The sequence below is a fragment of the Lissotriton vulgaris genome, chromosome 5 (assembly GCF_964263255.1).
Source record: "Lissotriton vulgaris chromosome 5, aLisVul1.2, whole genome shotgun sequence".
Taxonomy (NCBI): domain Eukaryota; kingdom Metazoa; phylum Chordata; class Amphibia; order Caudata; family Salamandridae; genus Lissotriton; species Lissotriton vulgaris.
The window spans coordinates 772,405,343-772,420,178 of NC_141693.1; positions in this window are offsets into that span (position 1 = coordinate 772,405,343).

Genomic DNA, 14,836 nt, shown 5'->3' on the forward strand with positions numbered 1-14,836 from the left:
TTCTCCAATGGTATGGCCGTCACTTTTATCTACTGTCCTCACCTGCAGCATATACCTAAGATTTGAAAAAAAGGCATCTGACTGTCCACTCTAAAAAGGTGGACGATTGGATGGCTTACTTCTGGTCGCTGCTACTCAATTGTGTTATAGGAGGTCATTTTACACTGACGGAGTACATTTCTACTCCATAGATATAAATCTAGCAGTGCACCCGCCATCTGGAAGGTGGCCCTAGAGTTCGTCTGTGTTGTGATGGAGTATCCTTTCTGGCAAACTCTAAATAAGCTACAGAGGCCCACCAATTGCAAATCAGTATTTACCCAGTTCCTCGTGGAACCAGTCCATCCTGAACATTGGTCATCCCACCCACTCACCATGTAAATGTAAATGTAAATGTGTTTGTATTTATATAGCGCCTTCTACCCAGAGGTCTCGTAGCGCTGTATTCATACCGCTGTGGAACCCTTTGTGGTTTTCCTGTGAGATGTCCACTCCTGGGCACCCCCATGCAACCCTCTGCTTTTTTTAGTTTGGAAATTTAAGCTTCACACCCCGAATCTCATTAATCAGGTGATGGCAGTACGCACAAACTGCGAATGCGCACAATTTGCGGTTAGCTCTCAATAGGAGCTACACTGTGCGTGGTCAAATTGGTACTATCACCTAGGTGTATATGGCCCTGTTGGAATCAAGTTCTAAAAGATCTTGTTTTGTTGTTTGTGCTCTTACTTCTTACTAAATTAACTTCACTGACTGACAGGTTTTTCATATGGTTCTTTCGCAGAGCAGCCATTCATGTTTACTCGTAACTTAGTCAAAATTAACTTTGTCAAACGTAACTGTTATTTTTATTTATTTTCATTTTTATATATGTTTGGCATTTCTATATAGATGAACGATTACGTACGTTGTATTCTCATTATTGATAATGAAAAACAAATTGTTTGTTTTTATATGAAAGATCTTAAATTGAAAGAAATATGATTCCATTTATGAATAGTAATTTAGGTATGTGAGAGACATTTCAATGTGCCCTAAGTAGAGATTTTAGTTGTCTTCACAAATTTAGCACACCTCTTTAATTGTAGTGTAGTCCAGCCTAGCTGTACTTTGCGCTCACTATAAAAGCATCATTTCAGAAGGAGTCAAAATGTTTCAAGGATTAGTAGAGATCCACCTCCAACTGGGAACATGGGTAGCACAATACAGATGGCATTGGTGACACATGTTCCATCTCAGGACAAGACAAACCAGGATGAATTGAGCTTGGCATGATTATAGTGCTAGGGAAAAGAAACATGTAATAGGTGAAATGCTTGAATTAATCTAAGCCACTGGTAATTTTTTTGGCCACATTCACGTCCATAATTTTGTTGTCCACCATGCCACCCTGGAACCCCCATATGCAAATTGGCCTTCATCGTGCTCCAATAGGAAAAGACAAGCCTAACCTGCCAGACCAGGTCCCCCCTGAATGGGAACACCAGTATCCTCAGACGAGTATCGGCCTATAATGCTCAACAGTAGCATATGTGCACCTGCTGTGTAAAACAATGCTCAGCCAAGAACTGTAATAGGGGTAGGGCCAGGTTTCTTAAAAACATGGCCGCAAAAGTATGCAAAGAGATAGCAAAAGATAAAATTAGTAGCGAATCTAGAAAACAATAAAGCATTAACAGAGAGTTTATTAGTAAAGAAGCATTTTTTTTAGGTCTCACCTGAGACAGCACACGCAATGTCACTTGCATGACATTTTGTTTACTTAAATTTTGCTTAGAGCCCTCCCATTGCTTGCATTAGTTGGCTTCATCATCACTCTCATTCCCTTGCTTCTCTTCAGTATGCTTGTACCTTCTTCACTTACTCTTTGTGTGTTTGTCCTGCCCCAGGAGCCTGGACCAAGTACTGCTTCCCTGAGGTGCCCGGTGTCATTCCACTGCTCCCATTCTTTAAGTTGTTCTTTTAGTTCTTTTAGTGACAACACTCAATAGGAGTGCATGTGTTTGCAGGCCATCTCTCTCCTTCCCCTGTCTGGAGTTGTTGATTGCACCTGCCTGACCCTGCCATCCCCACCACATTTCATTGTTGCTTTCCCCTGCCCCCTGTATTCCATTTTCCTTGTTTGCCCAGTCCCTCCCACAACCCATTCTAGTGTTGCTTGCCCTCTTCCTTTCCACTACCTCACGCATTTCGCTGTTGCTTGCCACCTGTCCCTCCTATCCTATTCTGCATATCGTTGTTTTGCCCACCCTGTCACTCCCTCACCCTCCCGCATTCCATAGTAGCTTGCCCATGTCCTTTCCACCCCTCCAGCCCTCTCACCCCTCTCACCTCTCCCTCATTGTCTTGCTTGCCCCACCCCTCCCGCGAAAAAAAGTGATGTGACCCTAGACTTTTTTCTAACCATGTTCATATGGGTGAGGCAGCTGCCTTATTTAGTATGCATATGCAAGCGTCATGACACAAGCGCCCTCTTATTTTTATTTGCTCAAATGGATGAAATAAAAAATCTTAAAATTAAAAAGTCTAATAGCTCTTTATTTGTTAAGTGGAATGACCAGCTGTAACTTGCTGCTTGGCCCTCCCAAAAAACATAATTTACAGAAGAATTGGGTCTGCTGGGATGGGGAGGAGGGAAAAGAAATTGGGTTCGGGTAGCATGGGGAGCATAGGGGTAGTGATTGGAAAGACATGCATGATGGAGGGCACAACAAGGAGGGCGGTGGGAGATGCACACATGAAAGAGAGCAACACAGGGAGAAAGGGAGAAGCACACAGGCAACAGCAGTGCAGGGGAGAAAGGCACAGGGATGGGAGAGATTCAAATAGCATGTGGAGTGGAAGAGAAGAACACGAAGGCGACAGTTGGCAAATACATGCACTCTTATAGAGTGCATCTGGAAAATTAAAAAAGTAGTTCACTGAAAGTGAGTAAAGAGGATATGACCCAGGGAGGGACAAATACAAGATTGACAACACAGGCCATGGAATAAGAAGCAAGCAAATGAAGCTGACAATAAAACCAACCAATGGTCAGCAATGGGTGGGCATTCAGCCCACTGTAAGTTCTTGGTAAGCTCCCAATAGATCTTTTGCAACAAGACTGCTTTACTTCGTGTAGGCTTGACATATCTATTTGCCGTTTCTAAGTTTATACACTGCCCTAAATATGCACCAAATTATTCTGTTAGCAGCATCCATATACTTCAGTACCTGTATATCTATGTATGTTGAGTGGTATAGTGATTTTATTCCAATAACGGTATGTACAATACGAAATAACTGTCATTGGGGTGCATCAGAAATTTGAGGGAATAGTTCCCTTGATGGCAACCATTATCCCAAAGCTGCCAGATATGTAAATGGGCCTTATAAGTGTATGCTTCAGATCCAGCTGGGCCTGCCGATAATATATGCATGTACTCTCACACTCACACACAAAACACTGATTGTAATGATTCCCTGGCCTTTGTCAGGCCCTGATGTCTCACGGACATCCGTCCTACAGCCCCTGCACTCATTTATATTTTTTCAAGCCTCTTCCTTCGGTCTCTGTATTGTATTGCACCAGTGATTTAGCACTTTATAGCCCTGACAGGCCTGACAAGTGCTACAATTTGCATCGGGATCCTGGGAACCATTTTGGCAGCGTCACCACTGCACTTAAGCATGAGGTGTTGGGGAGTAGTATGAATGTTAAGGTTTTTCCACATTTTAAATTCTTACCAATTTTAGGGCTAGTTATAGCATAGTAGTTAAAAACACTGGAGGAGCCAGGCATTTAGTGCTCTCCAGATTCCAGATGGTTACAAATCACTCATACTCTTATTAACAAACTATTCTTTATCTTAGCCTCCAGTGGGAGACTCCTTAAAACAATCAATGACAAAGCAAGTAGGTCTCGCCTATAAGAACTACTGACTTTGCCCATGTTTTTAACCATGCTGTCCAGAATTGCGACTACTGTGCAGTATTGCTTGATTCTTTTTTTTTGAAGCAATGATGATTCAGCTGCTACATATTTTTTAGGTGTGTGCATGCATTCAAAACATATATGTGCACCTACAAAATGGTAAGGGTGTTTTTGTGCTCCATTTCGGATCGGTGCTCTCAAAAGTGCCATGAAACAAAACTAAGCAAAAAATAGATGATAACCGCAACTCACCTAAAGAGTTATATAATATTGAGAAGGAACTCTGCAGACCTACTTGCATGTCCCATACTATGACCCCTTTGTTAGAATATAAAAACGTCTTCGCTGTGTTGTTACATATTGTTTTGCCTAAGTTAGCATTCGCTGCACCATTATATGTTTGGCCGACATTTTGATCCATGAGCAAAACTAATCTCTCCCTGCCTCTGCGAGAAGCAGCTTTGGTCATTTTCCTTTCCCAAGGTTGGGCCCTGCTGCACTAATGAATACACTGTTCTTATTAGTGCATACCTTTCCCACTAGATAGAGGCCTGCTCCCACTAGTCCAGCGATGGGCGCAGGCAAAATGACCTTGGCATTGAGATAGTGTGTGCCCGGTCTTAGGATCGAAACTTATCCTTCTGTACCTCCTTTGTGTAGCTGCCTCCATCTGGAATTTTCCAGCCTGGACATGTCTTCTAGGGTTCTGAATCGTACATAATGTATCACCATGTTTTCTGATGTCAGTCCTCTCTGCAGCACCCCTAAGCAACTGGGCAGACGGGACTTCACTTGAGTGTATCTGAATAAACATATACTTGGTTTGTATTCTCTATTGTCTGACCAACTCTTCATTTGTATGGAAGGCTGAGAGGTGGTTGCAAGTGACCCGTGTGGCCCTAATCGGGTCACTTCCTTCACCTTCAAGCGACAACTGCGAGATAATCAACAACTTCTTCACTGATAAAATCCCTAAAATCTACTCTTCTTTCAAAAGTCAAGCCATTTCTGGTGAACTAGACTAGGAAACTCTAGCTCCCCACCCTGAAGCACATGCTTATTTAGGCAACCTGGCCCCTCTTACTGAAGAGCAGGTCGTAAAAGCTATGACTGAGGTCAAATCAGGATCTCCACTTGATCCCGGGCCCCACTTTATCATTTCTCAACTTGCATCAGTCCTAAGCCCGTTCATCACACAGATCTTCAATAAATCCCTTGATACTGCAGTATTCTCGGATCTATGGAAGGAAACTTTTGCATTTCAACTACGAAAAAAGCTGGCATGGACATCCATACCCTGTAAATTATGGACCGATTTCCCAACTGCCATACCTGTCCAAAGTATTGGAGAAACCGGTCACTAAACAATTGGTTGACATTTTAGAAACCAATAATCTTTTGGTCCATCCCAGACTGGCTTTAGAGCTTCTAAAAGCACAGAAGCCACCTTACTTGCAGTATCAGGTAACATCCGATCGTTGGTGGATCAGGGCAAAGCTGCCACTCTGATCCTCCTGGATATGTCAGCAGCTTACGGTACTGTATCCCACGATCTTCTACTGAACCTCCTGCATAAGAAAGGATTACACTCAAAAGTCCTTCAATGGTTTAACTCCTTTCAACACAATAGAACACAAAAAATTCAAATGGGCCCCTTCTCTTCCAGTTAGAAAAACATCAATTATGGTGTACCGCAGGGAGACTCCTTAAGTCCAACCCTTTTTAACACCTATGTCTCTTCATTTGCCAAGATCGGCAGAAAATGGGGCTTTAGTATCTGCTCTTATACAGATGATACACAGTTATTAATTGACTTTGAAGAAAAGCACGAGGAAGACAGAAATAACTTAGTCAACTGCCTCTCAGAAACAGCAACCTGGATGACGAAACACTGTCTGAAGCTAAACGCTAAGAAGTCTGAAATCCTGCTTCCTGGAGGGGCTCATCTACTTTAGCATGACACCTGGTGTCCCCAGTCACTAGGTGCCACCGCGTAACCTAAACATGTTGCAAAAAACCTGGGCATACTAATTGACAATGAACTAACCATGGAAGACCAAGTGTGAGCACTGTGCGGAACATTTTTAGATATGCTAAAACTGTTAAGAAGTCTCTTCTCATGGATCCTCTTAGGCTGCAGAAAAACTATTACCCAGGCACTACTTTCTAGTAAACTAATCTACGGGAGTGTGCTCTATGTGGGCATGCCTGAGTATCTTTTTTCTCCAAAGTGCCACTGCCAAGCTGGTCTGCAATAAAAGCAAATACAGCTCAGCGTCAGAATGTTTGAGCAAGCTCCATTGGCTACCCACGTGTCAAAGGGCAAAGTTTAACCTACTGTGTTATGCAAACAGAGCGCTACATAAGTGTGGTCCCTGAATTCTGCAGGACAAGATCAAATTCTATATTCCCACATGAAAATTGAGGTCCTGCCATCATGCCCTGGCCAAAATAAAATGCATCAAGAAAGCTAGGGCAGGGGGTCGCTGGTTTTCCAACCTGGCACCTATGCACTGGAATGAACTTCCCTTAGATCCTCACCTTATGAACGAGAACATGTTGTTCAGGAAGAAGCTGAAAACATGGCTGTTCCCCAGGATATAGGTATTAGCACCTGCAGCCTCTTAAAATAGTTCCCTCTGTTTCAAGGTGCTTCGGCTTCCACTTCCTCTTTCTCAGGAAAACGCTTCTTAAGCGTCGTGATATCCCTTGAGATGAATGTTGCGCTCAATAAATACAAATACAAACTTGAACCCCAGAACATGCCCATGGTCGCCTCCACTGCCCCAGGAGCCTTAGGAAGGAAGGAAGCAGAGATCAAATGAACATCAATATAGGGAAACCCCGAGAAACCCCAACGCTGACCCCCCCCCCCCCCACCCCCAGCAGGAGCCAATACTTTGGTAAAGCTCTGGGGAGCAGAAGAAAGGCCAAAAGACAGCACCTGAAACAGGTATTGGACCCCATCAACTGCAAACCTCAGGAACCGCTGGCTTCCAGGATGGACAGGGATGTGAAAATAGGCGTCTTCCAAGTCCAGGGAAGCTTGAAAATCAATCTCTTGGATGAGGGAAATGATGTACTGCAAGGTGGTCATGCGAAAGTGATCCAGTAGGACCAACTTGTTCAGAGCCTTGAGATTCAGAATTGGGCAGTAGGAACCATCTGGTTTTGGGACCAAGAAGAGCGTGGAATAGAAACCCAGACCCCATTCCGCCTCCTGAACCAGGAGAACGGCGTCCTTCCCTAGCAACATGCCCACTCCATACAACATAGCAGTTCTCTTCACATGTTCTTTTGACAATGGGGTAACCTGATAAAAGGTCTGAGGGGGAGGGCCACGGAAAGGAATCTGGTGCCCCTGACCAATGTCCGCGGGATCCATTGGTTGGCAATCAGAGTCGACCCTTGATCTAGCAATAAACGGAGCCGGGCCCCCACCTTGGCATAGTCACTTCTGCCCAGCACCCTGAGGCTGCAGCTGAGGCCGGGACTTGTTATGGAACTCAGCCCCCCAACCACGGGCCCATCCACAAAATAGCTGAGAAGAGGGAGAACACCCTGAAAGCTCTGCTTATGGAAAATGGACTTCTTCTTCTGGACACACTGAAAAGGCTTCAACAACAACTTCTCTTCCGCAGAATGCTGCACCATCATTTTCAATTCGTCCCAAAAAAGCTGGGGACCCTCGAAAGGCAGTTTATGAATCAAGGCCTTCTAAGCAGCCTCAAGACACCAAGGCTTTGTTCACAGGGACCCTTTACCAGCTACCGCTGCCCCGGCAGCCGAGGATAAGGCCCACATGAGGAAACAAATGAGGACCCAGTCGCTTTATGGTTCTGCCACTTATTTTATTTTGGGCAGATTATACACCCTATTGTATTTAATCAATGGGTGTTTTGATTATTTGTGTGGAAATACAAGTTGCTTCACTTTGATCAATGTTTATAGTAGTCTGAGGACTTACTTTGTCATACACCACATGATATTCGTTATATACAAATTTTTACATTTAACACAAAAAACTAACAATTATGATACAACTATGCATAGACATTTCAATCTGCATTTGTTTGGACTGTATCCTACTAACGGATTTCAGCACCAGACCTATCTCAAGAGTCTATGGTATAGACTCACAGCATCTCAAAAGCGACATCGGACAGAAACTGTGCCAAGACTTCATTCTCTGCTAAGATAGGAGTGGGATCCCCCGATCCTGAAGACAGTCAAACAACTTCTCAAAATCCTTGAGAAGTATCTGGGAGGCATAGGCAGAGTAAGTGCTAGCCCGAATTCCAAAATGAGAAGCAGCGTAGGAACATTTCAAGGCCGTCTCCACCTTCCGATAGACCGGTTCAGAAAGGGAAGCCTCCTCAGAAGACAAAGAAGAGGAAGAAGCCATTGAGGACAAAAAAATAATTGACTTTAGGCACCTGAAGAAACTATACATGCAAAGGCAAGACATCCACCACCGAGGTACTATACTGGAAATAAAAACCATCATCCTCCAAAGATTTAGGATCAAATCCCAGGGCCTCACAAATATGGGCCAACATGTTCAATAAAACTTTACCCTGGATATATTTCCCTTTAGGTGAATTATCTAAGTCCTCATCCTCCTTCTTTCTAGATTTCTTGGCAGAAGGCTCAATCAGCACAGCCTGAACAGCAGAATTAATCATATCCTGAAAATCCAACTTGGAAATCTGCAACAGGTCATCCTCCTGCAGGTCCTTCACATTTTTCCATTTGGAAATAGACTTGGCAAGGACCGGGACCAACTCCTCTTCCCCCGTGGCCAACATAGAAGGAACAAGCACTAAACAGGAACCAAAGGACAAAGAGGAAGTGCCCTGCAACTCCCAATCAATACCGTCTCCCAGCAACCAAGTCTCAAAATGCATGAGACTTGAATTGCCCAAACGACAGCCCTGCCACCTCCCCCAGAGCCACATACACACAAGACATGGAAGCCTGGTGCAGGTGGAAACCCTCAGTACCGGAACGGCCTGCCCATCAACCGCAAAGAAAGGTCCCCGCCCCAGCCAATCACATGCGTGGGGAGCGCTTAGGGAACTGAGCAGGGGCACGACTGACCAGAACACTGGCATGGTCAGCGTTATATATCACACAAAAAAACATGAAAAAGCAAAAGAAAGCACCAAAAACTCACCGCATCGCCAGAAAACCCAGTGCTCCGAAAGGACGTCCATTGGACATGAAAAAAACCAGGCATTGCGATGGTTGGGAGGGGTTTTAAATATTAGACATTAGAAATTCTAGCGTTGAGACTAGCCTGTCAGGATGCAGGATTGCCTCACTTCTGTAAGGACTGGGATGAGGAGGACATATGAGTGGGTAATGGAGTGCTTGGGCAATGATAAACACGGGGAATGCAAAGTTTGTATTTGAGTTTTTCAATGCAATAAAATGTTATTAAAAACTGCAAAAGAAAACAGTTGATTCCTAAAAGTGAACTGTGGAAACATAGAAGCGTGTCAGAGAGCTGGTAAACAGGCTCCATGGGTGGTACAAACACAAGATTGTCAAGTTGGGTAGGCAAATTATAATGAAAATAAAGCCAACCAATGATAAGTAAGGGGCGGGCTGCAAGCCAATGTATGTTCTTGGTAAGTCCCAAATATGTCTTTCACAGCCAGAATACTTGCGCTGTCTGGCAGGCTCAACCAAAAAAGAGAGAGATAGGAAATAGCCAGCCTACATTGAAGAGCTACTGATTGGTAGTAGGTGCAGAGATTCTGCTGAAGTACCAGAGCTCTTAATGGAACAATGAGCTAGGGCTATTGCTTCGAATATGTGTTAAGTTCATGAAAAAAGATCTGAACTCCAATCGAAGTAAGTTCTGAAACCTTATTAGAACATATCTCACCAACCGGCAGGAGCTGTCTCTCCATCTAGTGTTCCCATCCAACTGCCCACCTTAGAGTCTTACCAAAACATTCTCTCCATTAGTGTACACTTCTAGAAGGTTGCATTACATTCCAACTTGGATGACTAATAGAGCGTGGGCTAACCTGCTCATTTACCTTACTCACCTGGGCCCATAAAAATAACATACTTTGAACAGGTAACTCTTTACGCTCCACCAAGCTTAAGTTTCATCAAATAGGACCTATACCATTTGACTTACCAACCCTAGTTACCGGTACCTAGAATCCTAAGGGATCAAGGGAGTTAGCAAGAAAATAGGTAGTAAATAACATTCCTTGTAGAAAATAACCACAAACTCAGGAAAAGGTTTAAACACTTTATCTATTTAAGGTTAAGTGTCAGATGTCCATACTAATTCAGTCAAAGTTTGTTATGATTTTAAGCAAAACTGATGCGGAAATATTTAACAAGACTTTCTTCAAACATTGCAATATAGGAAGGGGAAGAAAAGGTAAACACTACAATGACATTCCCACTCTATTTCATATTTACCTAGAAGGGTATGAAGACCAACCCTGGCCACGGGCTGGGATAAAGAACAGGAGACCCCCGATAGTGCAGGTGCCAGCAGGATAGAACAAGTGCAGACCAAAATCAGGATAAGTACGGACCAAATTGGATCAAGACAGGACCACCGCAGGTCAGGACCGGCACCCACAGCTAAAGTGCAACACCAGTGTCACACCCCTCTCTGCAGCTAACAGTCGGACTCCGATTGGGTTATCGAACTCCTTCCCAGAACCCCAATTGGGTTATCAAATCTTCTGACAGAGTGCTCTGCCAGCACCTCTGCTCTCGATCGCCTATTGTGTGCGTTGGGTCAGTGACAGGTCAGCTATTCGGACAAGTCGGACAATCTAACTAGGTAAGCCTACCTCAGATATACCATTTTCCAGGGCAGTGTACCACCCCTCAATGTTTCAAGTTGTGTATTCCCGCAATTTGATTGGTCAAAAGATAAGGAGAGGTCATCACACCATACCAGTTATGAGGTTACCTCATCCATATATTCAAATTAATGCTCCCTCCCATAACTTTATTTTCCCATGCACTTTTATTCCACCCGGCAGTGAATGTATCAATATCAATAACATTGTATAATAATTTTGTACAGTCCAGCTTCCTCTTGAGAGTTTGAGAGGTCAGCTTCCCAGGCGCATCTTCTTACAAGTCAAGTTTTGGCATCAATTCAATGCCATGGCTTGTGGACTCGGATGAGGTCAGCGCGTGCTCAGTTCAGAACCCAAGATGGAGCAACCTTGTACTTGATTGGTCCAGACACGAGCTAATAACAAAGTCAAAGAAGAACAGTTTTAGAACAAAGAATAAATGAATGCACTGTATAAAACTTATCTCTACTCTATTCCCATTATTTTATTTCAACTACAGCGTTAAGAGTTAAGTAGAACAAACAATTTAGCAAAAGCAGAGAGGCAAGCTTTAGCACGTTAAAACATAGAGAAGCCATCTTAGTTCTAGTGCGCAGAAGCAAAAGTTTCCCACCAAGCAGAGAAATACGTCATGTCACGTGGGTGTAACATACGCATGCGCAGTAGGAAATCCTGCGTTGCGGCAGCCATTTAAATGCATTTGGATTACGGTTAGTAAAAGCACATAGGCAAGCTTCCCCTAGATACTGAAAATGTCGTATGGTGCAATATTAGTAAGACAAAACATATTAATTAGTATATTAGAATTGTTTTCGAGAGGGCTGAATACAAGCAAGTCGCTTTACGTGCGCAACCTTGCTCCATCATGACAATGAAGAATGCAACAATATGATAATCTAATTACTGGCAGTCAGTCTAGAGACTGTGGTGCTGGATAAAAGTGTGACCTGATGTTTGGTTTAAAAAGTTGTTTTGAAGCTAAATTCTGTATTCTCTGTAGCATCAAAATCGATTGTTGGAATGCTCTGAGGTATACACTAGTGGCAGAGCATTGATAGGAGAGTACTAGTATGATGGTGGTTGTATTTTTTTGTGAAATATTAGATCATGGAAAATTTGACATGTAGAAGGATCCTTTTGTTACTTGTTACTCAATTCACTTGAGGTGTCAGTGTTCATATATGATCATCACTAGATTAGCTACTTGGAATGATATGTTAGGCGATGAACCAAGCTCTTTTGGCCTGATGGTGGATGGTTGGTAAGTGGTCCATTAACCACAGGCTGTTATCTCGGTTTTTGAGGTAGTTTGTTGGCTTCCAATTATCTATTGCTTGGATACAGGTCCAATGACAAAGTATTCTTAATCAAATGGTCTGTGAAGTTTTAGTCATATATGTGTGTCACTGTCATCTATGAAGTGGTAGCAGTTGAGGTTGAAGGACCCCACCGAACTCAAGAATTACCGCCCCATCTCGCTCCTCCCGTTTCCAGCCAAAGTCATCGAGAAGACCGTCAACAAGCAGATGGCCGTCTTCCTCGAGTCGAATGGATCCCTCGACCCCTCACAGTCCGGCTTCCGAGCCAATCACAGCACCGAGACCGCCCTCATCGCCGCCACCGATGACATCCGAGCCCTGATGGACAACGGAGAAACAGCGGCCCTCATCCTCCTAGACCTCTCCGCGGCATTCGACACTGTCTGCCACCGCACCCTAGTACAGCGCCTCAGCAACGTCGGAATCCAGGACAAGGCGCTGGAATGGGTCATCTCCTTCCTCGACGGAAGAACACAGAGAGTCCGCCTACCACCGTACAAGTCAGAAGCCACCGAAGTCATCTGCGGCGTCCCTCAAGGATCCTCTCTGAGCCCCACCCTCTTCAACGTCTACATGAGCCCCCTCGCGGCCATCGCACGCCAACACAACCTCAACATAATCTCCTACGCCGACGACACCCAGCTGATCCTCTCCCTGACCAACGACCCCGCCACCGCCAGAGCCAACCTGCACGAAGGGATGAAAGAGGTAGCCGAGTGGATGACGACCAGCCGCCTGAAACTGAACTCAGACAAGACGGAGGTCCTCATCCTGGGCCCCTCACCCTCCGCCTGGGACGACTCCTGGTGGCCTCCCACCCTGGGCACCGCACCCAGACCGACGGACCATGCACGCAACCTGGGCTTCATCCTGGACTCCTCCCTCTCCATGACCAGGCAAGTCAACAACGTTTCCTCGGCGTGCTTCAACATCCTACGCATGCTACGGAAGATCTTCTGGTGGATCCCCACCGAGACCAGGAAGACCGTCACCCAGGCCCTCGTCACTAGCCGACTGGACTACGGCAACGCCCTCTACGCCGGTACCACCGCCAAGCTCCAGAAGAGACTCCAGCGGATCCAGAACGCCTCAGCCAGACTCATCCTCGACATCCCACGAACCAGCCACATCTCCGGACACCTGAGAGACCTTCACTGGCTCCCCGTCAACAAAAGAATCACCTTCCGCCTCCTCACCCACGCACACAAAGCCCTATACGACCAAGGCCCGAGCTACCTCAACAGCCGAATCAACTTCTACGCTCCCAAACGCCACCTCCGATCAGCCAACCACGCCCTCGCCGCCGTCCCCCGCATCCGAAGAGCGACTACAGGAGGAAGGTCCTTCTCCTACCTGGCCGCCAAGACCTGGAACTCCCTCCCGACCGACCTGCGCCTGACCCAAGATCACCTCTCCTTCAGGAAGAAGCTGAAGACCTGGCTGTTCGAGCAGTAGCGGCACCCCCCCCCACCCCCAGCGCCTTGAGACCCTACGGGTATGTAGTGCGCTTTATAAATGTCATTGATTGATTGAAGGAGATTAGCTCTAGAAGTGGTGTAAGATATATGTTAAGAAAGAAAACACAATGGTGGAATCTTGAGGGGCTCTTACAGTAGATGGAAATGGGTTGGACCAGAAAGAAGGAAGAGGTAGAATGAGGAATATGTTAGTCAGGATGGAAACAATTCATCAAAATATGGTGTTTTGTATTCATATAAATCTGAGTTTTGGGAACAGATTGAGATGATGGACCACATTGAAGGTGGTATGAAGATCCAATAGTAGAAGTGCAACTACTTTATTAGAGTCCAGCGCAGGCTTGATGTTGTCCCATGTTACAATAAGTGCAGCGTGCATACCTGGGCAGAATCCTGTTTAAATGTTGGAGAAAAAAGTTATTTTCCTATGTATTACTGAATTGTTATTATTGTGCGTAGGCAGCTCTTTAATTCTCAAGTTGTTTAGTTTTCACTATGTGTGGGATCAAAATTAAATCCAATGCCTCTGTTTTGCAGTACTAAAAGCTAGGGGCCTATTAAAAACAAATGTCCAGGAAGTCTTAGTTACATTTTAATTTGCAAAACATTCATTTCTGAGCAAGAGAATTTTTTAAAAAAAGTTGGTACACTACAACTTTCAATATTTAGCTTTGAAAGGTAAATGTAAACACGTTCAACCGAATATGTTAATGTTGGCTTGATAACTATCCAAAGAGGAATTTCAACAAACCTCTAACTGTATTACTTATGATAGGCAAAAGTAATCTAGTGGCTAAATTGCAACTGTTAAATTGGGATAGCTTTGTCAAATGCCTGTGTTATAGAAGTTGTGGTTTGGACAAATCAGCAGCTAATCTGTCTGCCTTTACAGAAGGCGCTTCACACTTCCCATTAAAAAAAAATGTGCACAATATGCCTAGTGCCTACCTCACTTCTTTGTGTAGCATTTTGCCTATCGTTCCTTTTACGACTTGTTGCCGAGGTGGCAGTGATTTGTGAAGGATTTCTATCTTGCAAAATAAAATTCGAAGTGTTAAATTTGTATTTAGAAGGTACATTGGTCGCACACGGGTTATTTAGGTGTTCATTTGCCCTTGAAATATAAAGATGCGGTTCAAATGCATGCATTACAATTTCTCTTCATTTCCCAATTATAAGGCTCTGCTCTCGGCCTTTTAATATTCCTTAAAATTCTCAGAGAAAAGGGGATGTATGTATGGGAAGCAAACCCAGATTTCATGAGAAGTGTATCTCAAGAGA